The sequence below is a fragment of the Diceros bicornis genome, chromosome 9 (genome assembly GCF_020826845.1).
Source record: "Diceros bicornis minor isolate mBicDic1 chromosome 9, mDicBic1.mat.cur, whole genome shotgun sequence".
NCBI classification, from domain to species: domain Eukaryota; kingdom Metazoa; phylum Chordata; class Mammalia; order Perissodactyla; family Rhinocerotidae; genus Diceros; species Diceros bicornis.
The window spans coordinates 75896512-75908102 of NC_080748.1; the positions used below are offsets into that span (position 1 = coordinate 75896512).

General features: G+C 38.3%; 1 pseudogene; it reads right to left on the bottom strand.

Annotated features, from left to right (window-relative positions):
- Positions 1–207: 207 nt before the first annotated feature.
- LOC131409971 (asparagine synthetase [glutamine-hydrolyzing]-like) lies at positions 208–2452 on the bottom strand (annotated as a pseudogene).
- Positions 2453–11591: the final 9139 nt, after the last annotated feature.

The following is an 11591-nucleotide window of genomic DNA, read 5'->3' on the forward strand; positions in this document are numbered from 1 at the left end:
TTTTCTTTTGTTTCATTTTGCTTCAGTTACTTAGAGATTGCTAAAATTTAATTTTCTTTTAGATCTTTGTAAAATATTTATATGATTTCAGTCAAGTACACAAAACATGAGGGGTTGACCTTCATTGCTGTCCCTACCTGCCCCCAATCCTGGTACCCTTCACAAGAAGATGAAAGACTTACTTTCATTCTATAGCTTAGAGAGTACCTAAGCTTTGGCATCTGACTTGTAATGGGTCAGAGTGCAGGCAGAAGTGTTAGTGGCGTTGATCCACTTGGGCATCCAGTAATTGGTCGCCCAGTCAGCCTGGCCTGGGTAGTGGCATTCAAAGATTTGATAGTAGTAATAGCCTTCTTTAATTTTAGGGGTACTGAAGGGAAACTTTTGTCCTGAAGTTGCCATCATGGCATCATCAACCTGATATTCAATATATTCTATAAAATCCTAAACCAGAAATTCTTAACTGAATTTATCTCTTCACTGAAGGCTTCTTTTCAGTCACCAGAGAATCTCTTTAAGTATCAGATCAGAATCCTCAAATATATCTCTCAGATGTTTTTCTATCCCATTCTCTGGAATTCTCATTTCTGGTGGCAGAGACAAGTAATAGGAAGTAAATTGATGATCCAGGAATGGGACTGTCAGTTCAAGGCTGTGGGCAGCAGTAGTTTGATCTGTGGAGAACATCAAACAAATAGAGTTCTGGCAGAACTCTTTCACTCTCTTCCTTGACTTTTTTAGAAGGAGTTATTGTGAAAATATATATAACCCTGTGTAAGTTCATCTGAACCTTTTCCAGAGAAGGTCACCATGCTATCTGTGTTCTTACAAATGTACTTGGGAATTAAATACCTATCGACTGAAGCATGAACTGTTGTAATGTCATAAGTTTCCAAGGAAAATAGAACTTCATCCAGGACCTGAATGCCTTCCTCAGAGTTAAAAAAGACTTCATGATGTTCGCTCCCAATATGATTTGCCACCCTTCTAGCATCCAGTGAATTGGGACTGTCTTCCATGCCAATTGCAAATGTCTGGAGAGCATGCTATACTTGAGCCTCTCTTAGCTGCTTCACCAGGGTGACAGCAACCAAGCTGGAATCCAAGTCCCTTGATAAAAGGCATCCAGTCCTTCTGTATGTCATCAAATGTTTTGTAATAGCATTGTCAAAAAGGATCCAGAAGTATGCATGTATATGAAGAAGAAAGAATAACATGAATAAATCTACTTTCCTAGATGGACATTAATTACTTTATCACAATGGAATTACGGCAGGTATACCTTGTTTGAGTTTCAATTTTTTTTTTTAATTTTTCATCCATTGTTTATTTTATTTTATATTTAAGAACATTTCCTCCCCCCCCGAAAGCCCCAGTAGATAATTGTATGTCATAGCTGCACATTCTTCTAGCTGCTGTATGTGGGACGCGCCCCCAGCATGGCCAGAGAAGCGGTGCGTCTGTGCGCGCCCGGTATCTGAACCCGGGACCTGAACCCGGGACGCCAGCAGCAGAGCGCACGCACTCAACCGCTAAGCCACGGGGCCGGCCCTTGAGTTTCAATTTTAAACTTGAAATTTTAAAATTGTTCCCCCGTCTCTTGCAACATCAGTTTTTCTCTTCTCTACTGGGTCATTTATAGCATATGCGTAGACATACATGCTATAATATCTCTCATCTCTATTTCTTACTCTCCTTTATAGCTAAAGTCCTTGAAACAGGTGTCCGTACTTGCTGTCTCCAACTCTCCTCACCTTGTCTTCACAGTTTCTATCTCAAAACCTGGGAATAGTTTCTCCACATTGTTGTAGAGGGCATGCAGAGGTTCATCTTTACAGTGATGATATTTAGCCATTTTTCACTGATGCAACTTTGCCAGTTGGCTTTAAATCCAAAACTTTATACTGTTCCAGAAGAAAAGACTCCACTTTGAAACAGAAATTGTAGTGTGCTTCAAGTTAACAAGACCTTTAACTTCTGAACACACAGCCAAAAATCCATCTTCTCTCATGGCTTTAAACAAAGGTCTGACTCCATAGGTGTCTCTGCCCAGGAACACTTTCTTATGGGTGGTATCCAATAAAATAAATGCAAACACTCCATCCAACATACAAATTGTTTGCTCAGTTCCTCCTTTGTCGTAAAGATAAAGGATTATCTCACCATCCGCTTTGGTCTGGTGATCAAATTCAAAACGGTGTTTCATCTCCTTGTGGTTGTAGATTTCACCATTGTAACAGAGCCACAAATAAGGATATTTCTTTGCTCCAACTGGCTGCATTCCAAACAGCTGGTCAACACCACTAACTGGTGAAATCCGAAGTAGCAGTTGGTGTCCATTAACATTCTGAACACGAAAAGCATCTGGACCTCTGTGTATAATCTTGATATCACTCAGACACTAATCAGAGAGACAATCATCACTGCCCAAAAGGGCCCAAATGCCACACATGGTGCAGAGGAGCTACAGGCTCTCTGGGTGTGAGCAGGCCAGACTGGTGGGAGGAGTGGAGGCAAGGAGTGTGGACTATCTCCATTGTTTGTTTTTAATATAAGCATATCTGTGTATCTATATCTATAGTCCTCCTTTCTTAGATAAATGCTAGCAAACTATACATACTTTTCTCTACCTTAATTTTTTTCTCTCAACAGCATATCCTGACAATCACTCCACTGTTGTATATAGAGATTTTCCTCATTCCTTTTTATAGGTACATAGTACCCCATTGTATGGATGTTCTGGTACATTTTAAGAGGGAATAAGAGAACTAGGAAAGATTCAAAGCATGGGAAACAAAAGAAGAGGCCTTTATTTTGTCAACCTGTGGGTATCTCAAGGGTCCCAGAAGAGGCTGAGATGATGGTGCCAACAGAGAGATGGCTGAACATTATTAACACAAGATCGCTGCTGGTCCTACGTAATAAACCTCTTTGTTCTCTGAGTTGAAGAGGAGCTGGAAGGATTTGAAGAAAGAAATAGGCTTTTTCCTTTCCTCCTATACTTCCTTATTTTATATACTCTCTGTTATTCCATTAGGTTTTAAAGCAAGCCTAGAGTTAACCTGGAGTACAACTTTCTCTCACAGGAGAGGCATCTAACAGAATATCAGGAAAGTCCTGCTTTTTCCTTTGTGAAACCACTTTCCTGATGATTGCTATTTCTCCTCTGACTCCTTCTGGAATCAGCTCATTGGGCAGATGAAATGTCCCTTCAGAAGTCTCTGAATTGAGTAGAAAATAAAATAATTTTACTCCAAAGCCCTGTTATACAGTGGATCCCCAAATTCACTCTTTAGTCTATTTCCCATCTTGCATTATGCTCAGCCGTATTGTCCATAAAGCTTACTAAAGAGAGTGTTTCAATGAGTACTATATAATAGCATAGCTGGTGACATACACGTATACAAAATCGTCAGTGGAGTTAATAGAACAAAAATTGTGGAAAGTAGAACATAGAAGATGTTTGCTCTTATGTGTACCTGTCAGCCCACTTCCTTGCCTCTCCTCAAAGAGAAGAGTTGCTAAGATGATTGGTCGTACCGAGTTGACCTGGTCACACAGAGGATGGGATCACTGTGCTTAAACAGATTATGCACAAAGCCTATATGAGGAAGATTTTGAAACAGTCCTGAAAAATCACAAAAGTAGATTAAACAAAAACAGCGATACTACATTCCTTGTTCTTGGATAGGAGCAATCAACATAAATATGTCAAGTCTCCCCAGGTTAATATGTATATTTAGTGTAATTCACTGAAAAGATACCAGCAAAATTTTTCGCGGCACGGGAGCCTAAACTTCATATGGAAAAATAAATAAGCAAGAACACTTATGAACGTTTTCAAAGGGAAGAGCAGTAAGAGGGGACTGGCCTTACTGCATATTAAAAATCACTGTAAAGACCTTGTAATTAAAACGGCGTGGTGCTGATGCCTGGCTAGACAGACAAACCAGTGGAAGTAGTTCCAAGTACACATGGAAGCTTAGCATATGACAAATGTAGCATCTTAAATCATTGAGGGAAAAGATAACTTTTTAAAAATAGTGTAAGCATGACTGGCGAGGCATTTGAAAAAAAATATATTTGGATTTATGTTCCTTAAAGATTAAAATAGACTCCAAATAGATTAGTTACTTCAGTGTGAAGAAAGGAAAACATAAGTTCAAGAAAAAAAATATATCTATTTCTTTATAACTTGGACATGAGGAAAGCCTTTCTCTTATAATTCAAATTCCAGAAGCCATAGAGAAAGATTGATACATTACAATCTACTTATTTAAATAGATAGATATAAACTTCTGCTTGGCAAAACACCATAAAGTCAAAAGACAAATGAAAAACTGGGAGAGGGCCGGCCCCATGGCTTAGCGGTTAAGTGCGCGCGCTCCGCTGCTGGCGGCTTGGGTTCGGATCCCGGGCGCGCACCGACCTGCCGCTTCTACGGCCATGCTGAGCCCGCGTCCCATGTACAGCGACTGGAAGGATGTGCAGCTATGGCATACAACTATCTACTGGGGCTTTGGGGGAAAAAATAAATAAATAAAATTAAAAAAAAAAACTGGGAGAAAGTATTTGCAGCTTAAATTAGACAAAATAGCTAATTTCTATCATAGATAAATAATTCAAAAAATAAAGAGGAGTATTGATAGATGCTATAACATGGATGAACCTCAAAAACATGCTAAGGGAAAGAAGTCAGTCACAAAAGATCACATACTGTGTGATACCATTTATATGAAACATCCAGAATAGGCAAATCTAGAGACAGAGTAGATTAGTGGTCACTTAGGGCTGGGTGGGGTAGGAGTGGGGGTTGGGAATGAGGGGTGGCTGCTAATGGGTATAAGGTTTCTTTGGGGGATATTAAAAATGTTCTAAAATTATATTATGGTGATAGTTGCACAACTCTGTAAATATACTAAAAATCATTGAATTGTACACTTTAAATGGGTGAGCTTTTATGGTATGTAAATTATTTTATAATAAAGCTATTTTTTTGAAAAGAAATGCAAATTAAAATATATTGAAATAGTATTCTTCATTTATCAGATTGGCAGTGTTGGGAGAAAATCTCCATGGTTCTTTTACACAACTTGTGAAAGCTTTTGTTCTCAACTGTCTTTTCAAGGATGTTTGCATAGCAGACAGCCTGAGAGGACAAAAATAGCATCTCTCTCTGGGACAGAGGGCAGATTTGTTTCCTGACCAGGGTAATAAAGATAATATTTTCCTTTGGTTATATAGTTTTGACTTCTGAATCATGTAAGTGATTTACATATTCAAAAAATAAAATTAAGTAAAATAAGAAAAAAATCCTAAAATTGAACAAAAAAAGAAACAAATGAATGGAACTGAAGATAAAACCTAATCACACTGAGAAAACAATTACTTAAAGTTATTTTGGAAAATAGAACACTGTAACATTCTCCACACATAAACTCTAAGGACAAATAAAACTGCAAAGATATTTTGAACTGTTTTCAATAAGTTTATTGTTAGTAATATTGTTGTTCTTGTACTTTTGTATACGATAAAACAAATAAGTAAATATTAATGTTATTAGGAACCAAGATTTCCAAGTTAAGAAGATAAGAAAAAAGGCACTACAATTTTAACTTTGAATTGGAACTATCAATATAAACTCATGATATATATATATTTTCAATTCAACAAACATGTATTGTGTGCCCACTATTGTGCCAGGCACAGGAGATACAATAGTGAATAATAAGGTATAGTCCCTACTATGATAGAATTTACAGGAGATACATATATTAAATAAATAATTGCACAATTAATTATTGTGGAATTAAGCCTAGCATTTCACCAAGAGTTTACACCATCCCCATTCAACACATGAAGTTCTCCAGGCTGAAAAGCAGCCCAGCCTGGAATGCAGACTTTTTGTTAAGCCAAAATGCTCAGTGCCCACTTTGAGGAAGAATAAGTGCTCAGAGTGAGGGTAATTTGTGCCTAGAAATAAACAATTGGGATCACTCCATGTGTGTGGAAATATTAAGTTTTCTAATAAAAGGAATTAAACACAGGCTGGTGCCGAGTTGCCCAGTCTTGTACTGACAAGCAGTGATGCCTGCCTTTCCCAGGCAAGACTGAGAAATGTGCTGATCTTCCCATCTCCCTCTAACAAGAAACATCCTGTTTTGGAGCCAAACAAGGTTGTGAAGGGAACTGGCAGCTAGTTTTCAGCCCATAATTTGCATGGGAAATCAATGTGCAGCAGGACCTTAAGTAATGATGTTACTCATCATGATTGGTCCAGCACCAGTGACTGAATTTATAGGAGAGAAATCACGAGCTAGATCTAAAGCAAAAGAGCTTGAGGTTGAGTTTAGTTAGTATGCCAGTCTTGTAAAACGTGTAAAGGTGAGATAACCTCTGAATATATGCCATCTGTTTCCTACTTCTATTTAAAGCTCTGCTACTGTGAAAACATAGTTATGAAGACTAGCACCCATGAAACATCCACAGTGCAGATAGGAATCTCCCTTTCTAGTACAGTGTGATAAGGTGTTTGAGATTTCTGGTTGTCTGGCCTGGTGAGGTGTTTGCCTTCTAAAAAGTCGCTTAGTGGTTGAGTCTACCTAGGGAACCAACTGGTACCTAGGAACTGGTACCAAGTAAAGTTGGTTGGTCCCCAAAGGAAAGTGAATACAAACTCAACAATTGGTTTAATTATATATTTTGTGTATTTTAATTATTTTTTTAGCCATATCATTAGCAAACTATAGCCAGTATTGGACGTAGGTCTAGAAGTAACTCAGGATGCAAAAGGCAAGATTAAGTATAGAGGTTCCTTCTAGGCAGTGGTCTGCTGGTAAATGTTTACCAACAGATTCTCTGGGAGAGTGGCAGTGAGAGAGGCCCTGATTTGTAGTGTTTTCTGATTACCATTGTGTAAATATTTCCACAGGCTGATGTTAAGCTACTAAAGATTTAACAATCTTCTGGCAAGATTCCTGACAATTTAACAATTGATTCTCATAAGCTGGTTGTATCTGACTCCAGCAAACCGTTGCTTGTAGGTACTGTAGTTAGGAGGTAACAAGCTGTTCATCAACAATCCGGAAACTGAAACCAAAAAAGATGAAGGAAAATCTGTAGGAAAATTAAGAAAACGTGTACAGATTGAAGTGTGACAATGTATAGCACCGGCTCCCTGACTTCCCATGTTCCATGGGTCTGGGGCTGTCTCCTTCATGTAGTCGTTAATTTGTTCGTATAGTCTTGAGTGGTAGCTGTTTTCCTGCAGTTTTCTGCTTCTGGGGGATTCCTAAGAATTCTCAGGATCAGGTCTCTGGCAGGAACAGTCTTCCTGATTAAGAGGGTTTATTTCTCCTTCATTAACAAATAAGGATGCAAGGATCAATACTCTAAAGTTTAACTGCTGTGTTGTTAATAGTGCCTGTAAGGTCCTTTCCATTGAATGAAGTCAAGGGCAGTGTTTTTCTGATGTCTCTTTCGGAAGATGAAGTTTCTGGGTTTTAAACAGTAAATAGGATTGTTTTGAAGGATGTTTTGGAAGAGCTACTCACGTCTGTTGACAAAACTGTGTATTGATTCTGCTTATATGAAGTACCTAAAGTAGTCAAACTCCTAGAGACAGAGTGTAGAATGGTGGTTGTCAGGGATTGGGGAGAGGGGAAAATGGAGAGTTAGTGTTTAATGGGTACAGAGTTTCAGTTTTGCAAGATGAAAAAAGTTCTGGACAGATTAGTGGTTACCAGAGGGGAAGGGGATGGGGTGAGAGCGAAAGGGGTAAAGGTGCACATATATGTATGGTGACGGATAAAAACTAGACCATTGGTGGTGAACACAATGCAGTCTATACAGAAACTGATATATAATAATATACACCTGAAATTACACAATGTTATAAGCCAATATGACCTCAATGAAATAATTAAAAAAATAAGTTCTGGAGATAGATGGTGGTGATGGTTGTACAATGTGAATGTACTTAATGCCATTAAACTATACACTTAAAAATGGTTAAAATGGTAACTCACATGTTAAGTATAGTTTACTATAATTTTAAAAAATTTAAAAAACTGAGTGTATCACGTGTGTCATTTGCAGTATTTGGCTGTATCAGCCTGTAATAAGGCAGAGTGTAATTGGGGTAACATTCCCAGGCAGATAAGATGCCTAACTATCAGTTAATAGGTTGAGACTCAATGGGCTATCTGTGGAGCTGACTTCGTTTTCATTAAGACAAAAGGCAACAGTTTAGGCCAAGTTCAAGAATTTCTAAAAGTTTAACTAGAGTTGAGAATTCTATTTGTCCTTTCTATATTACCTGGGGATTAAGGGTGATATGGGCAGTAAAGTATTGAGCCTTATAAAACTCCTTAATAAAAATTCCAGTGAAATGAGTGCTTCTGCCCCAAGAAAGAGAGAGTTCAAGATTTCTTAGGCAGGAAACTTAATGCTACTGTTAAAGTTGTGGCTTTCTTTTTTTGTGTGTGTGAGGAAGATCAGCCCGGAGCTAACATCCATGCCAATCCTCTTCTTTTTTGCTGAGGAAGATTGGCCCTGAGCTAACATCCATGCCGATCTTCCTCCACTTTATGTGGGAGGCCGCCACAGCATGGCCTGACAAGTGGTGCGTTGGTGCGCGCCTGGAATCTGAACCCCAGGCCGCCAGCAGCGGAGCGCGAGCACTTAACCGCTACGCCGCAGGGCCGGCCCCCAAGTTGTGGCTTTCTGAAAAGAGAAAACTTCATTTTGATGATAAACGCACAGTTACCAAAACACTTTATATCCCATTGTTGGGGCAGTTTTATACAGTTCATTTGTAGGTGCTTGAAGAAGCTTTGGTTCTCTTCTTTTTTCTATATATACAGTTTTGCCAGGATTTTTTTGCAGGCATGTAGGAGATGCACTAGAAACGTCCTTGACTGTGCTTTAAAGTGTTTCCACTCCCATTGTTGGATTAAGATGGTTGCCAAACTATCTCTGCTACGATAATAAAACTGAAGAGCTTGCCTACTGTGTTAATCAGCACTCTGGGGATGGAAGAGGGTGGGATCATCTCTTGAAGTATGACACACAATTAATTTAGGAGGATATAATCAATGATTACCTTGGGAGAGAACATGTTATGGACAGTAAGGACATTGACAAACCTCCAGGGCCTTTTAAGTCATCAAGTGGACTGTGATTGTCCTTGATTGACAATGATATTGAAACCTAGAAACAAAATAATTTGTAGACAATTCTTGTACCAGTTTTAGTGCTTAGCAATTGGATATCTCTGTAATCTTTATTCAGGAGGTGGAAGCAATGAAGCAGAGCTGAGGAGGTCATTGGTAAGGGTGCAAAAGAGAGTTAACACAGAAAACCTGAAGTGATTATCTTTAGAAGGGCCTGCTTGCAAGGTTGGCCCTTGGCTGTTGTTCAGGAGTGTTCCTACTGTTCCCCACTGGTTATGGTGGCCCACTGTGCAAACAATATGGTTTATCCTGAACACCTGCTTTCTTTCTCAGAGGAATACCTACTTTAGATTTCTGGGAATCTGGAGTTTTGATACTTGCTAGGCAGAGGGTGCCTGCATGACCAGCCCCCAGTAGAAATATTGGTCACTGATAATAGCCTTTCCTGGGCAGAAACATTGCACATATGCTTTTTCATTGCTGGTGGAAGAGTGTGCACTGTGTGACCCCTCATGGGAAGGTGTTATGGGCTGAGTGTCTCCCCCACAAATTCATATGTTGAAGCCCTAACCCCCAATATGACTGTATTTGGAGATAGGGCCTTTATGGAAGTAATTAAAGATTAAATGAGATCCTAAGGGTGGGACCCTAAACTGATAGGATTAGTGACCTTATAAAAAGAGATACCAGAGCGCTCTCTCCCTGCACACACATGCATGGAGGAAAGGCCATGTGAAGACATAGCAGAAAGGCACTGTTTTACAAGCCAGAAGAGAGGTCTCACCAGAAACTAGATTGGCCAGCACCTTGATCTTGGAGTTCTAGCCTCCAGAACTATGAGAAAATCAATCTCTGTTGTTTAGGCTCCTCAGTTTGTGGTCTTTTGTTATGGCAGCCCTAGGAAACTAACACAGCCTCCCTCAGGAAGGGCAACTTGTGTCTCAAATTTGTAGACTAGCATTCCCATACATTATTTCATCCCTTTATTACTTATGTATGTGTTCTTCAATGATATGAGATTGTTTCACATATTTTAAAGCTTTTATAAGAAGAATATCAAACTGTATGTATTCTTCTGCAACTTGTTTTTCTTTTATTTTTTTCCATTTATATTTGTGAGATTTATTCATGTGGATACTTTTGCTCTAGTTCTAGAATGATGCAAAATACTTTCTAAAATGCAAATACACTATCACTTTGTGGATTAAGATGCTTCAGATTTCCCACTTCAAAGAACAGGGATAAAAAACACAATCATCTAAAGAGAACGAGTAAAGGACGGGGTGTGGCAAATGGAGATGCCTTTGAATGTTTTCAGGTAGGAATCCCTGCATTGTTAAATCTTTTGATATCTCAAGAGAAGTAGAAAATTTAGAATTTTATGTGAAAGCTGCCATATTTTTAATGTAGTTAACTAATTCAATTTAACACACACACACACACACACACACACACAGGGATATAACCAAACATAGCCTTGTGTCATATGCGGCCCACTTTTTGCCACGTTGTGATTTCTGGCCTCAAAGGTAAAAACCCTCAACTCTGTAGTGTAATATTTACTTTCTTCAGGATCTGACGCTTTCCTGTTCCCTCAGTCTGTCTCTAAACACTTTCTTTGCTCAAGTTGTACCTTTTGTAATTTGTGAAAGCAGGCTGTTGGATTCATGCCTCACTATTATAGTACAAACTATTCTCTCTGCTTGAAAGTCCTTTATCCAGAATATCTATTCATCTACTTTTCAATAACCTTTTTTAATGGTGATAAACTTTTTATTTTGAATTAATTTTAGATTTACAGAAAAGTTGTAAAGACAAAATAGAATTCTCATGCATTCCTCACTCAGTTTCCCCTAATGTTAACATCTTGCATTACTATGGTACGTTTGTTAAAACTAAGAAAACATCATTGGTGCGTTATTATTAACTAAACTCTAGCCTTTGTTTGGATTTTAGTAGTCTTTACAGTTTTTAGGTTCAGGATCCAATCCAGGATACTGCATTGCATTTAGTCATCATGTCTCCTTAGCCATCAGTGATAGTTTCTGTCTGTCTTTGTTTTTTATGACCTTGTCAATTTTGGGGAGTATTGTAAAATTAATTAATTAATTATTTAAAATTCTCACCTTTATTGAGGTATAATTGATATAAAAATTGTAAGATATTTAAAGTACACATGTTGTGATTTGATATATCTATATATACATTGTGAAAGGATTCCCCCCATCTAGTTAATTAACACATCTGTCACCTTAGAAATATATCTTTTTTTTTTTGGTAAGAACAATTAAGTTCTTCTCTCTCAGAAAATTTCAATTCTACAATATAGTGTCATCAACGATAGTCACCATATTTTACCTTAGATCTTCAGACCTTATTTATCTTATTGCTGAAAGTTTGCACCCTGTTACCAACTTC